The 16,176-nt window shown below is 39.1% G+C and overlaps 1 pseudogene; it reads right to left on the bottom strand.

Moving 5' to 3' along the window:
* LOC114048809 overlaps window positions 1–16,176 on the bottom strand; it is a 34,055-nt pseudogene that overhangs the window by 15,399 nt on the left and 2,480 nt on the right.

Genomic DNA, 16,176 nt, shown 5'->3' on the forward strand with positions numbered 1-16,176 from the left:
AGAAAGAGATCACATTTGGGCATGAGAACTGCCTGCCCAAAGCATGGATGGAATCAGGAGATGGAATAATTTGTGTTAAGAAATGGCACGGCTAGTTTGAATGGGGGGTAAAGTGTATGAAGGGAGTGTTACATAAGCCTGAAAAGTTACGTTGAAGCCAGTTTGTGAAAGGCTTTAAACAAAATTTTTTTAAAAAAGTTTATATCTGAGGTAATAGGTAGAGTAATAGGGAGTCATTGGAGTTTATTGAACAGGATAGTAGAAGAAAAGAATAAATAATTGTGTGTGATGAATGATTTAGACATTAAAGTGCCAGAAATTCCAGGGCTGAGCCAAATGATTTCTCTAGAACCTTCTAGTTCCAGGATTTTATCTGAACCATAGCACAGTGAAAACAACAGATTGCAGTTGGATGAGTGTGATCTGCATTATGCCATTGGTAGAAATAACAAAGTGTCAGAACTTTTTCAAATGGAACGGCCCAAAGCTTTGAATAGAGGAGAAAAAGGTTGGATCTTGAAGGCTTCTAGGGATTCCAAGAAATGCAGGTGAAGATGGGGTCCATTCTGGGCATATAAGACAGCCTGAACAAAGATGTGGAGACGGGAAATGGAATGTTGCATATAGAGAAGAGCAAGTAACCTAGTTGGACTAGAATATAAAGCACGTAAGGGGACATGTAAAATTGAAAATTGATTTTATTTCTATCTTACTAAGACTTAATCAAGTTAGATTTAATATTCCCTTTGGGATTCTTCAGGATGCAGTGGGTAGAGTTTCAGGCCTAGAATCAGGAAAACCTGAGTTCAAATCTGGCCTTAGACACTTACTAGCTGTGTGACCTTGGACAAGTCACTTAACCCTGTTTGCCTCCATTTCCTGATTTATAAAATGAGTTGGAAAAGGAAATGACAAACCACTTCACTATTTTTGCCAAGAAAACCCCAATTGGGATCATGAAGAGTCAGACGTGACTGAAACAAGTGAACAACAAAATTGAGGTTACTTCCCCTTGTAAACTTCACCATGATTCACATTCCAGAAGAACTTGGCTAAAGGCCAAGCTTCTGTTGGTAATTACCTTCACCTCGGTAACCCCACTTGTCACCCATTTTCCAGAGAAACTTGATTAGCCTAAAAGGTCAGATCTCATAATTTAAACTATTGTAACAACTCCCATCACCTGCAGACTAATCCCATCATCTGCAAACCTTTGTCTTGTGACTCAAAGCACACTTGGTTGTGGTTAAGGGGGTTTCAAAAGGGGAGGTCCAAATGATGTAATCTCAATTCTTACTATGTCATCAATAGCCAATCAGAAGAAAACACACCGATAATGCTCTGTCATCTAGCTAATATATAAAAGACACTGTCAGCCTTCACTCAAGGTCCTTGGTCATACATAGAGAGAGGCCATTGACTCCATTTACTGGTAATTGCTAGTTTTACTAATGAATGAATCATACTTAGAACTCAGAATTTCTATTTTAACAGAAGGAAGGTGAAAATCAGTCTGGAAAGATAGATTGGAACTAAAGCTTTGTTATCTGGCATGTTCGGTATTCACATAACATAGAGCAATGATTTCTTTTTTCCCCTCAGGCAAAGATTTGCTTGATTCTGACAGTTATTTTTGTCATTATGAAAAGTGGTCCATCGTTGTTGTTTGACCAGTTCATCTGTCCACATGCCTATAAAGTTCACCTATGAATAGCTTCCAGAGAGTTGAGTGAAGCTGAGCATGCACAGGGTCCTTAGAATACTACACAGAATTGTCATCAGCAGAAACATGGAGGTTATGGCAGGCCTCAAATGAGTTACTCACTTACAAGTGCCAAGGAAAGAAGGCAGAGCTTCAGTCTTCACCTTTTCAGCTTGTAATATTAATCTTTCAAATTCTTGAGGGTATTTTTCTCCACTAGCTCAAGTCAAAACCAGCCTTTTGTTAAGTAAAAATTGAACTAATTGTTTTGTGATTGAATCAAAAGGAGTCATTCAACAAGCTGCTTTAACTTTGGGAAGGGAAAATTTGTCCATGATCTTGAAAATGTCCATGAGTTTGTTGAAAATGTTTATCTACCAAAAAGTATCCTATAAACTGCACTTTCTGGTGTTATTGCACTAATGAAAATCACTGCAAAGCTCACATAGGGCTTTTGGATGCTCCTTTTTGTGGTACCGTAGAAAATGAACTGGGTTTGGGGTCAGTTCAAATCTTTGCTCTGTCACTTGTCACCTCTAGTCACAAAAGTCACTTGGGCGAGCCATTCCCCTTCTTAGCACCTCAGTTTCCTCATCTGTAATGTGTGAGATTGCAACAGATGACCTCTGAAGTCCCTTCCAGCTCCAAGTCTACGATCCTAAAGAATCCTAGTCACAGTCCTGAGAAATACTGAAATTTTAAAGTGAAAATGAGCCCTTAGAAGGTCTTTTAAAAAAATTTATTGACAATTAGAAGTAAACTGTTTTATTGTTGAAACCCTTCTGCAGACACACTAATCATGTCTTAGCTTCCCCCCTTTTTGAGGATAATCTCCGCCTCCATTTGTTAATTTGTCCTTATAGGCTCCATTGTTTAACAGGTGTGCCTATCATTCATCAAAGAAATAGGGCCCAATCTTATAAAAGCAAGGGACAAGTGGAAAGGTTTTCCCTTCTGCCCTATTAAAACCTTAATGAAATTTTCTTCCTAAAAGAAAAAAAATAGCCAGTGGATGCACATAAAACCATATATTCCAAAAGATGTCATTAAAAAAATATATCTCTCTTGGGCAGTGACCTTTGTTGCTAAGATTTGATTCGGAAGCCAATTTTTATAGCTCAGTTATAAACTGTTAAAACTAGGCACTTATATAATGGAAATGCTGTCACGACCTTAACTCCAGAGGTGCAAAGGGTCTAATTGAATTTAAGAACAATGTATCTCATCCATTAAGTCATTAAGTAGATTGTAACAATCTGACACATTGATAAGTACTATATGAAAGTGGTTAACAATGATATGCAAATAAAATGAGCATGTGGGATTAGATACAGTCTTTTTAGATTGGTTGCCAAATACAACATTAAGCCACAATAGACCTTTGAGGAAATGTTATGGCAACATTCAAAAAATGTTCCTAAACATGATGCCAAGGTAGAGAGGATATAAAAATCAGTATAATGCCAGGTGCAGAGTGTGTGCTATTCTGCTATCCTGTCTGTTTTCCAGTGCCTAGATTTAAGACTAATCAGAAATGAGAAGATACCCAAGAGTTTCCTTTTACTCTCTAGAATGATTCCTTTAGCCCCAGTCCAGAATTCAATTAAATTCAATCCATTTCCACACCATTAAGTGCCAGGCACTGTACTAGATGCTGGGAACACAAATACCCTTCCTTCAAGAATGTTGTGTTCTACTGGGGAGATATATGTGTAATTAAGTATAAATTATGTACAAAGTAATAAAAAAAATTTTCAAGAGGGAGAGAGAACTAAAAACTGAAGAATAATGATGAAGGGTGATGGGGAATGATTCAAGAACTATTCTATGAACACAGTTGAGGATGTGTCTACATAATGTCCAACATGTTGAGATTGATCAGTCAAACATAACTGTGTTCTTGGTATTATTCATCCAAAATATTAAAATGTCTTGTCTGAACATTTTTTAAGGGGACAAGGGCTAATCCAAGTGTTTAATGTCATATAAAATAAGAGGAGGATAGATTTAGAGCTGAAGGGACCTTATCTAATCTAGTGGTACTAAATTCAAGAAAACCGATCCCTGCACTCTGCATACTAACTTGGAAAACTACAGATCAACAATATCTGTGTTATATTTTTGTTTATTTTGTTAAACATTTCCCAATTACATTTCAGTCTGGCTCAGGATGGGCTGTGAGTATGATATCTTATTCTCATCCTACCCTTTCATTTTACAAATGTTGTGACTGAGGCTTAGGCAAGTTAAGTGACTTGCCAAAAAACTTCCTGTTTCTTTTCAGAATAGTTAAAATTAAAATATTACTATCCTTTTGAGTATATGGGTTGTCTATATGGGGAAAATGAAACGCCGAGTCGATGCAATTAAGTGACTAGTCCAGGTAACCCACTGCAGGTGAAGAGAATTCCTAGAGTTCCTCTCCTTTACCCTGACCCCTTGGACTGATGTGACTAGACTTAATACACTAACCTAGACCATTCTATCCTAAGGAGTTTCAAGAGCAGATGCCACATGGGGGACAGGCAGTTTGCAAGAGACGGGGCTGAGACAGAGGGCAAGGTGGACAGAATCTGGGCAGGGTGGTATTCACAATGAGAAGCGCATGGAGCCAAAACTGCCAGAATAGTTGTGCAAAGTTGCAGTAGAGGTGTGGAGAGAAATTGCCATGGAAGAGGCAAAGAGGCTATAGTAATGAGGTCAGCAGCACCAGACGTCAGAGCCGCAGGTCATGTCAGAGTAGATTCTTTAAGACTCAGTGTGGTGATTTCTCCTCATTCCTCTTCTCCTCTCTCCTTTGCTCTCTCTTCCAAGAGAGCGTGTGCCTGTTCCAAAAACTTATTTCTATTCCTTTAAATTGTATTTACCTTCCTGTTCACTTCGTCTTTAAAGTCCCTTTTGAGAGAAATGTGGTTAATCATTGCATTGTCCACTTTTGTGTTTCATTTCTGAAATGCAGCAGAGAGACAATAATAACTGGGAGGAGAAAAACGAAGATTTAAAACTGCAGCATTTTGCCAGAGTAAGAATTTTCTGGCTGGGGGTTTGAAGCAAACAAAAAATAATTTCTGAATCATTTTTATAATTTCCCAGAATCAAGAAAGAAACTTAGAACCAGATCATTCTAGGCAAATTAGTTAGCACTTCTACTGAGAGAGGCTGTGATGAGCTGGCTGGCATTAGGAAGTAGGCCACTGGCCACTTCATTGTTTCCAGTGACCAGTTTGAAAGGAAAACCTTTCCTCAGAGGCAAGGAGCAGAGGGAGTGGTTAAGAAAAAGTCTTGCTAGAGGAGAGAGCAGGGAGAGTAGCTGGGAAGGAGTAGCCCTTCTCCCTCCATGAGGATGGGAACAAGTAAGAGACTGACTTGTCATGCTCATCTGAACAACATAGTCCCCCCACCCTACCACTGCTAGACATGTATCTATTTATATTAAGAACCTTCATATAGGCTATTTAAAAGCAACCTGTGTACTCCCACCTCATGTCTGCCTCAAGAATCCCCAGTTTCCCTCAAAGCTCAACTCAACTATGAGACCTTTTTTGATTCCCCACACCCACCCCGAACTGCTAATAATCCCTCCACCTCCACCCCAGATTATTTTGTATATATTTTTTATCTACTAATAGATTACATGTTGATTCTCCTTATATAATGTAAGCTTCTCAAGGAAACGGACTATTTCATTCATGTCTTTGTGTCTCTGGTACCTTAGCACAGTGTCTGGCATATAGTAGGCACTTATTAAATGTTTATAGAGAAGTTGGTTATTGAGATATATTATATATATATATACATATATGATATGATTATATTCTTTCTAAGGTCTCTTTCAGCTTTAAATCTATGAGTTTATAATCTCCATTTTACTTACGAAGAAATTAGGATAGAATTTATGCCTCTCAATTAGTGATGAAGATGGGAACAAGAACCCAGGTGTCTACATTTTCAGTCCATGTTTCTTTCCAATTGTCATTATCACCAAAGCCTGATTTGCTGTTGCTATCACTATTGCCTTGAATAGATGAAAAGGTTAATGCCTAATGCACAGGAATAGGTGACATAGCAAGGACTGCTTTATTAATTAGGAAACATACAGTATTGCCTCAGTCTAGGAAATTGTCCAAAAAAAAAATACAAATTGAGAAAAAAAATGCCAAAGGACCTATACACAATCTAGTTTGTGCTTTTATTGTGGATATTGTGAGCTGCCATGGCTTATAGCCTTTAATGTACCCAGGGGAGGGAAAAAAAAGAAAATAAATCTACCTTTCCTGCCAATCTTTAGACTAATTAATAAATTGATTACATTAGAGAGTCAAAATGTACCAATCTGCACACCAAGATACCCACAGAGCAATTAGTTGTAATTAAAAAATCAATCGCTGTTCTGTAGTAATTAAATTTGTCCACTTAAATAGATGTAATTGATATTGCCTGCAACCAATTTCCAAGTAGGGGGCTCTTGAGGGATTTTCGAGATTAAGGGGCCTGAGCCAAAGGTTCATCCTAACTTGAAATTATCATCAGGCTAGAGAGTTTATCTCCTTTTCCTCCAAAACTATCAAGTAGTAAATGGGATTGACTCTTCCCTAGAAATTGATAGGAGGACAGTGCCAAATACTACGAAATAAATGACGACTCATTAGGTGCTTCTTGGTATCGATTTCACTGTATTTGCATTTTTTAAATGAATGCCTTAAATTCTGTAAAGCTATTCACCAAGCAGACTCATGTCTCATTGCTTTATACCTACTTGTGACTAATTATTTCTGACTTTAGCTCAGTATTTTATATTCAAGATCCATCGTATGGTATTTTTTGCTTTTCTAATGTTGTGAATACCTATTTCTCTTCTGGGGAACAGGGAAGGGACAAGACCAAGACATAAGAGGCTCACATTGACCATATGGCTAACCTAGTTTGAAATTTCATTAAGCCAATGCCCCCTCCCCTCATAACCCATTCATTTCTTTACAACAGAGGGGAGAAATTACATATACTCAGCTATGGACCCCACTTTATCACTAATATGTAACATTTGTATATTCATTTAAAGAGGAGGCAGTAAAATTTACTTCTGCCCTAAGATAGCACTAAATGACCTACTGGTCATTATATAGGTATGATATGGCTACATATTCTAGTAATTGGCACAAAAAATGCCACAGAAATCCCTACATCATTATGTCATAGAATCTTTGAGTGGAAAGGTACATAGGGAAGCTATCTATCCCCCAGACCTATACAAAAACCAGCTCTACAGATAAGAATCATTCTTAAGTTAATTATCACTCCTTAAAGAAATTCTCTGTGTAAATTATATGTGTGTGTGTGTGTGTGTGTGTGTGTGTGTGTGTGTGTACTGCCCATGCAGGTTTGTTGTATCCATAAGGATCTATCTAGAAGTGGCTCAAGCAGAGGAGTGAATAGATAGCTGAGTGCAGTTTTCTCTGCCCAACCTTCTACAAGGGAGATTGACTCATGCTAGAAGGCGAAGAGATTGGGAGCCATAAGGCTGGCTGCTCTGCTCTGCTTCATGAGGGAATACTGGGGTAAAATGATTTTCATTCATCCCCTTAAATATTGTTAATCTAAGGGGAATGATTTTTTAAAATTTATTTATTTTTAGTTTTCAACATTCACTTCCATAAGGTTTTGAGTTTTAAATTTTTCCCCCTCCCTGTCCTCCTCCCTCCAGATGGTATGCACTCTGATATAGGCTCTACATATACATTCATATTAAACACATTTTCACATTAGTCATGATGTAAAGAAGAGTTAGAACCAATGGGAGGAACCATGAGAAAGAACAAAACAAAACAACAAAAGAAAAAGAGAGCAAATAGTACGCTTCCATCTGCATTCAGATGCCAAAGTCCTTCCTCTGGATGAGGATAGCATTTTGCATCATGAGTCTTTTGGAGTTGTCTTAGATCCTTGCGTTGCTGAGAAGAGCTAAGTCTGTCAAAGTCAGTCATCGCACAATGTGGTTGTTACTGTGTACAATGTTCTCCTGGTTCTGCTCACTTCACTCAGCATCAGTTCATATAAGTCTAGGTTTTTCTGAAGTCTGCCTGCTCATCATTTCTTATAGAACAACAGTATCCCATTACATTTATATACCATAAGGGGAATGATTTTTAAGTTCAACATGTACTCCTGATCACTATTCCTTTACTGGGGAAGGAGTGCCCCCAAGCTATATATTCAAAGGCAAGACTCCCTTCCCACAAAATGCCAGTTACACAAAGACCATCACACAAAATGAATAGCAAATAAATCTTTAATTAAAATGAAGAACAAACAGAAATCAGAGAAGTTATACAGATTAGAATATACCAGACAGTTTAAAGACTACATAGGCAGGGCAGCTAGGTAGTACAGTGGATAGAGCTCTGGCCTCGGAGTCAGGGGGACTTGAGTTCAAATCTGGCCTCAGACACTTGACACTTAATAGCCGTGTGACCTTGGGCAAGTCACTTAACCCCGATTGCCTAGCCAAAAAAAGAAAAAAAATAAAGACTACATGGGCTTTCCCTCTGAAAGCATGCTATCTCAACTCAACCACAAGGGGAGAGTCCCTGATCTTGCCCAAAGAGAAATTCCCAGAAGTCTCTTGGGAGACAAACTAGGATCAGGGACAGACTCAAGGCACTAACTCCTCAATGTGTCAGCTGATTCTCAGAGTCTTTCTCTCCCCCCAGGAACCACTCCCTGCAGAGGGAGCCCAGAAACTCACAAGTCCTCTCTGGAGAAGCCAGAAGAACCAAGGATCTCCTCTTCGCAGGCAGTCAGGCAGGTTACATTTTAATCTCAAATGGTTTTCAAGCTGATATTAATTCCTTTTATCCATAGTAAAGATGAGAAGTAGCTAGTGAACATCCTGATCTGTGCAGCATCTTCCGGGAGATGTACACGTTAATAAAATTAACACTAGAGGCATGACCAATCTCAGGATCCCTGACTTTGGGCTATCACTATGATATATCTTTTGGTTCTCTAAGAAGATTCCTGAGTTATGGTCAATGTACTCCATGTCTCAAAGATAAATGAAGTTCGTTTTGGATGTGGGAGAGAGGGAAGGGAAAAAGAAGGGGACCAGGGCATATAAGTTCCCAAGTTGCCTTCCCTGTATAAAAGTAACTTTAGAGAAAATTGTAGGCTCAACAGACACTCTCTTAGTTAGCTGGGGTTCATCAAGGACCCTGGCTAGGGAAGTGAGAAAGGTGTTGCTGCTAAGAATCCTTATACAGATAAAGGTCAGAATTGTGCAGCAGGAACAAGTTAAGATCAAGCATTAGACAGATGAGTCATGAAGTTTAAAGGGCCAGAGGCAAGAAGTGGTGTGTGAAATAAAAGTCTGATCAAAACCAGAAGATACAATAAAGTCCAAGCAGGGGCAAAATCTGGAGCTCAGCCTATGATGGTGCAGCACCAGACAAGGGAGAGGGAGCTGGGAGAGACAAAGAGATTTCTCTCAATTACTGCACTGTTGGTCTGTAGGTGCATGTGTACTTTTATGCCAGGTTACAACTGATCCTCCAATTTTTTCTTGAGTTGCTTCAGTAGAGGAGCTACTGCTGCCTTCATTGGTCTCCACGGCAACAGCTAAGTTCACTGCGCATTAGATAGCTAGCTGTTCCCGGTCTCTCTTCTATCTGGCTAAAACCCCAGACAGTGACAGTATAGCAACAGTTATTGACATCCCTTGAAATGTTGAGAGTTCCCCTGAAAGCCCTTTGCTGCCAGTAGGCATGTTATTCCTTTAGTAATAGGACTGGGCTCTGGGCAACACATCTATACATCTTTCCCTCCCCTGCCTCAAGGGTCATTAATGAAATTGACCACACAGTTTCATTCAGACCAGGAAGGGTTTCATTCTTAGACACACTTGTATCCATGGTCCTGGTAGTTAGCCACCCTTGGTGATGGCTAGCCATTAGATACCTCTGCCCCTCCCAGAAGCTGCTGTTACTGATGAAAAAAACAAACAAACAAACAAAACAAAAACAAAACAACAGAAATTGACCTGGAAATTCACAGCCCGGTGAAAAGATTATGTTTATTGTCTTCAGTTAGCCCCATGTCTTATTGGCTTCTTGTGGAGAAGAGAGTGAGAAAAGGCTGACTCCACATACACACATTCCTTTAAGTGTTTACAGTCATTCCTATCCATAGTAACATGCAAAATAGGTATTGGTACAAATATATAAATAGAATTGTTCCTTGCATGCATTCAGGAAAACCTAAAGAACTTTATGATCTGAATAATTTGCTCTCCTGAAAAGGAATGCTGTTTTCCTACTAGCACTCAAACTAATCAGACACGAAACATTTAGACAATAAAGAGATAGAAAGAACTCATACCCAAGTCTATAGGCATTCAATAAGACTCTCCTACTTCACACAGGCATCTTCCTTTTTTTCTTTCTTTTTATTTATCTATCTCTCTATTTACTGTCCTTCCAACTACATTACTACTCAATATGGCTCACGACAACTAGTATATCAACCATCTCCTGCCCTGGATGTACATAGTCTACAAAATTTGTTGCTGTTGGTTGTCCTTCTTTCTCAAAGAGGACCATGACATCAGGGAGGTGATGCCACGACATGCAAATGAATTGGATTTAAGTAAGTGTGGGCTGTGCAAAGTCACCAGCCTCAAGATTAACAACATGAATGAAGAGCAAGGTCTGACACTCTATCACTTTGCAGTTGATTCATCGATTTTCCCCTTTTGGTATGGGTTCTTTCCCATGAAGGATGGATTGTGTGCAATGGCCTTCGTTGTAAGCCTCCCTACAGTTCTATGTGCCTCTTGGTATAGCCATCTAATCTGGCTAACCATTACCTCCAGGTTCACATGCCTTGTTCTCTCCATCTGTCTCTGCTGCTAACTGTGTATTTTAAAGGTTAACCATAGTGCTAATATGCATCTCTTTTGTTTCTTTACTCAGCTGTAATAGTAAAGACTATATGCTAGGGGGTTTCTATTTCCTCATTCATCCTTTCATTCAATAAACATTTATTAAACACCTAGTATAGGAAAAGTATCCATAAATCTATACTGGCAAAGTATCTATAAAGACAAAAAAAAAATCCTTACCCTCAAGAAGCTTATATGCTACTGGAGGAACTAACATACACAGATGAGTCAATGTGTATATATACTAGACAAATAAGAAGTAATTTCGGGTGAAGGAAAAGTACTAACAACTGGTAGATGAGGAAAGGCTTTGTACAGCAGGTAGCAAGTGAGCTGAGCCTTGAAGGAAGCTGGAAGAGACAGGAGTTCATGGCAGGACAGCTTGTACAAAGGCATGTAGGTGGAAGATTAAATGTTGTATATACAGAAAGAGACTTTGGTGAATTGTGGAGTATATGAAGGAGAGTAATATGAAACTACTCTGGAAAGATAAGTTGGAAGTAGATTACAATGGGCTCTAAATGCTAACGAGGAAGTTTGTATAATGTCCTAGAAGTTAGAGGAAACCACTGAATCTATAGGACAACAGACCTGGACTTTAGGAATACTGATTTGGCAAGTAGGTATTGGAAAGAAGGGGCATTGGAGGCAAGAATACTACCTAGGAGGTTACTGTGATGATCCCTGCCAAAGAAGTTGAAAGTATGAATAAGTGGCTGTATTCGTAGAGAAGGGGACAATTAAGAAACGTGGTGTGGAGGTAGGATTAACAAGACTTGGAAAATGATTAGATATTAGACGAGAGGAAGAGGAAAGAGTCAAAGATGTCTTTGAGTATGCAAACCTTGGTGACGTGAAGGATAGTGGTGCCCTTGAGAGAAACAGGGAAATTAGGAAGAGAAAGAGATGGACTTATTGGAAATGATGAGTTCTAATTTTCACATACTGAGTTTGAGATGCCTGTGAATCAGTTATCCAGTTGGAAAGGTCCAATAGACAATTGTTGATATGGGATAGAATGCTTCTGGCATTGTTGGATTTCAGAATGGCAGTTCTGTCATGAGCAATGGATTCTGAGATATCAAAATACCTGACAGAAATGATTCCCTTAAGAGAGAGAATCTGTATTTTTGACAATTTTGCTATATTGCCAGAGTGGATGCTCTGAATTTTGAATATTGTTCTGTCTCCTCCTTTTTCCCCTCCAGTGACACGCTTATTCAATAATGCAGGACTATCGTGGCAGTTGGGCATTTCAGGGAGACTCCATTATTCTAACTTAACTGAACTTGTGGGGAAAAGAGATAAGAACAGTACCTCCTAACCATATCCCTTCTCTCATAATAACTTTTACATTTGTATAGTGCTTTATGCTTTTTGGTCCAATGTTTAATTAGAAACAACATTAAATATTGATAACAACCACACTTGCTTAGTAGCTGTTTATTTTAAATTAATTCATTTTTGTGCATAAAAGGTCTATTCCTTCAAGTGCCCTTGAGGACTCTTTGTCCCTTCATTATCATTTACTTTTTCTCATGATTAAAGTTAGTGCTCCACTCTTCTGTTTGTGCTTTTTTAAAATTTGTATTATCTCACAAAGGTCCTAAGATCAGAGATCACAGGTTTATATATCTAGGGCTGGAAGAAACTCCTTCAAGGTCCTCTTGTACAATTCCCTCATTTTAAAGATGAGAAAAATGAGGCCTTAGAGAAGTTCCATCAGTGCAACTCGAGCTACCTCCTGTAGGCCTTACATGACAGAATCTTGTTTTAAACTTAGATCCCTTATGTCTTCCCCTTAAGTGTATCTTAATCGCTTTATAGTTTTCTATTACATAAATAATATTACTGAAGTTGTAGTGCTTGGGGGACCCCCACTCCCACTTCACAGGGTAGGTCCACTGGAAGAAGGCTACTCCAGGTTTAATGAATGAACAACAACAACAACAAAAAAGCATTTATTAAGTAAAGCACTAATGTTGGAGGTGGCTTTAACACCAGGAACTGAGGATTTTGGCAATTCTTACTTTAGGTTCAATGTTGGGATAAAATGAGGCACTAGCAAGTCTGATGAGGGAAGGTAATGGTTGAAGTAGTGGCAATGGTTTGACCTACTTGGCATAGGCTTTTTCTTATTTTTCCCTCAGGGCAGCTTGCTGGTTTGGCTAAGCTGGTTTGTCTTCTCTGTTGGTAGCTGACAGTTGAACGAATGGTGTTGGTGGGCATTGGGATAGAGGACCCAGCCTTGAAAGGGGTTGCTTTTAGGCAGAATTTCCCTCAATAAACCTGGGTTGCACTCTCCCACAAGTACATACACCATCTGTGGGAAGAGTGAATACACAAAGGGAGCACATATGATCACTAATACACATGGAGGAGCATACAAATAAGCAATATGTGTGACTATGGTACAGGTGTGGAGGGGCAAGTTCTGATGCTTTAGGGCAGCTGAATGCTTCTAGTGATGTCATTGTACAGCTCTCACTGAGCCTGCTTCCCACTGGATGCTGCTTTGCTAGACAGCACTCCTCTGGACCTAAGGGTCTTGGCAACTCTCTCAGTTCAAAAGCAAGAGACTTTTTTAAAAAACAGCTTTTTTTAGAAAAGCAATTATTCTTACCCAGTTGTTACACTAGCAACATCCCTAGGAAAAATCTTTTGGTTTCTTTTTTAGTTCTTTAAGTAGCCCTCCTATTTGTTTCCAGTCTAGCCAGACTGAATTTCATCTATATACAGTTGGAGCTTCTTTAGTCCTAAGCACCAAGCTCCTCTTCCCAGCTAGAGTATGCCTTCAGGCTCAGCTTTTTTCTTTGGACTCCCCTTCACCGTCTATCCTCTTGGGTCTCTTGCCCCAGTTTATGGTGAGGATTCCCTATACATCTTGATTTTAATCTCTGAAGTCAAGATTATACCTGGTTACTATCGATGCAAGAGTTATTAACTTAATATCTACCAAATAGCTTAAAGGTTCAGGATTCCCCAGTTTTCCAATTCCAAATCTATTTTCCCTCATAGATGAGTAAATGAGGTAATGATAAAGTTAAACGTAGGAGGCCCCAGTAGACTCCATATTCTTGGCTTCTCATATGTAGGTACAGCCCAGAAAGACCGAAAATCTTTGAGCTCATCTTTACACAAATTATTTCCCCACTGTTGGTGGACTTTTAAACTGCTTCCAGTCAAAATAGCTTTTTCTTTTTAATACTCAAAGGATATACTCTTAACAATGGAAGCATTTGGTCAAAGGGTATAATCATTTTTATAATCTGCTGAACATCACCCAGTTGGTCCCCAGGAAGATTCTATAAGTTCGAAATTTACCAGCAATAAACAAACGTACTTGTTTTTCTACAACCATGGCAGCAGAGTTTCATTATTTTTAGTCTCTCCATTTTGATGGGTGTGAAGAGATTCCTCCAAGTTGTTTTAATTTGTACCTCTTTGATTATTGAGATTAAGCATTTTTTTCAAGTGAGAATTAACAATTTCTATTTCCTCTTTTGAAAATAGACTTCATATTTTTTGACCAGTTATCTATTGTGGACTACAGTTACCACCTTTTTTTTAAGTTCCTTTTTTTTTAGATGCCAGATTTTTATCTCTCAGGCCTGTCACAAATATTTCCCCCAATCTGTTATTTTTCTTTTAATTATATATTCTGCTCCACAGACTTTTTTTAAATTTTAAGTCAAGCACACCTATCTTATTCTCAAGCTTCAAGAATTCTATTTGTGGAACAAAAAGTCTTCTTTCCATCATTCAGAGAAATAGTCCTATTTTCTATCATCTTTTTTCTAGAGTTCTTTGTTTCCAGTTTAATCTTTTCTTTCAGCTGTAATTCACTGGTGTATATGGCATAAAACATAATTCCAAATTCCTTTTCTGCCAAATTGGAAGTCATTTTCCCAAGTACATTCATTAAATAATTTCCCCCAATTCATATTTACTAAAGGTTGTCAAACACAAATCTTTTTTATGTATTTGGTTGGATGACTGGTGAATTCATTCTATTTCATTGATCTATTTCTTTATTTTTTTGCCCAGTTCAAAGAAGTTTGGGCAATAATCACTTTGTAATATTTTTGGTTCCAAAGCACATTTTATTTCATTCTTTTTTTCTTCTAAACTTAACGAACATTTAAAAAAAATATTTCCACATACAAGTAGAACAGAAAAGAGTATTCTGTGATACCATGAATCTCTTTTATCTATGGCTTGCTTCTTAGAAAGTATATAATAAAGTGAATGTCATTTTCAAAGGTGGCCTGCTTTTTTATGTTTCCATCACCTCTCTCCTAACCTCCAGACTTGCATTTCTGACTATGGTACATCTCAAAGTGGATGTCCCATAGACATCTTAAACTCACCATGTCTCAAACTAAACTCATTATCCCAAAACCTGCCCTCTTCCTAACTTGTCTGTTACTGTCAAGGACACCACTAACCTCCCAGTCACCCAAGCTGACAATCTAGGTGTCATGCTGGACACCTCACTCTCTCTCATCCCACACTTCCAAACTGTTGTCAAGGCCTGCTGATTTTACCTTCATAACATTTCATCCATCTGCCCCCTTCTCTCCTGTGATACTGCTAACCACCCTGGAAGGCCCTAATCATTTCACACTTAGACTACTGGAATAGCTTTTTGATGGGTCTTCATGCCACAAGTTTCTAACCAATATAGTCTTCCACTCAGTTGCTGAAAGAGATCTTTCTAAAACATAGATCTAGCTATGTCACTGATGCAGTTTAGGGGTTCAGGGGTCCTAGGACCCCAAAATCACAAATGCGGATCCTGCCCAAAAGAATTCCACCCAAGCCTTCTTTCAGCCACAGACAAGGTTTATTAGAACATCCATCATATTGGGCAGACTCTTAAGGAGTCGGAACATGGGTAAGCAGTGGCTAGATTTTAAGAATCTAAGCCTTGGCTAGATTATAAGAATCCAAGCATCTTCATGGGGACGAGATAGACCTTATATACAGAAAGACTGTGGAAGGGACCTAGGAGTGGCCAGTAAGCTGGGGTGAACAGAACTCCTGGGACCTGAACCTCTTGGCCAAGGGAGGATGGAGCCTAGTTAGGATTAAGGGTGGGAAATGGCCGGGGGCCATAGGGAGGTAAGACAATGGAGGGGAGACTGGGTGCAGCCACAAAGAAAGGCCAGTTGATGGGATATAGCTTCAGGCGAATGCCAAGAGATCTGGCCAAGTGAGAAAGTCCAGGGTTTTTCCTTTCTGGGGCCTAGATCCCAACCCCACCATCACCACCACCCCAACTTGATAAATGATAGTGGCTGCCAGTTACCTCAAGGATCTGTTTAGCACTCAAAGGCCTCCATACCCTGCCCCCTCCCTCCAATATTTCCAGGTTTCTCACACCTTCCTTTCACATACTTTTCCATCCAGTGACCCCGACTTTGGGATGTTCCTCTAAAAAGACACTCCAACTTCGAGCATTTTCACTGCCTGTTCCCAGTGCCTGGATTGTTCTTCCTCCTCATTTGCACCTCCTGGCTTCCTTCAAGTACCAGCTAAA

This window comes from Vombatus ursinus, unplaced genomic scaffold, assembly GCF_900497805.2.
Source record: "Vombatus ursinus unplaced genomic scaffold, bare-nosed wombat genome assembly UNPS02014794.1, whole genome shotgun sequence".
Lineage (NCBI taxonomy): Eukaryota > Metazoa > Chordata > Mammalia > Diprotodontia > Vombatidae > Vombatus > Vombatus ursinus.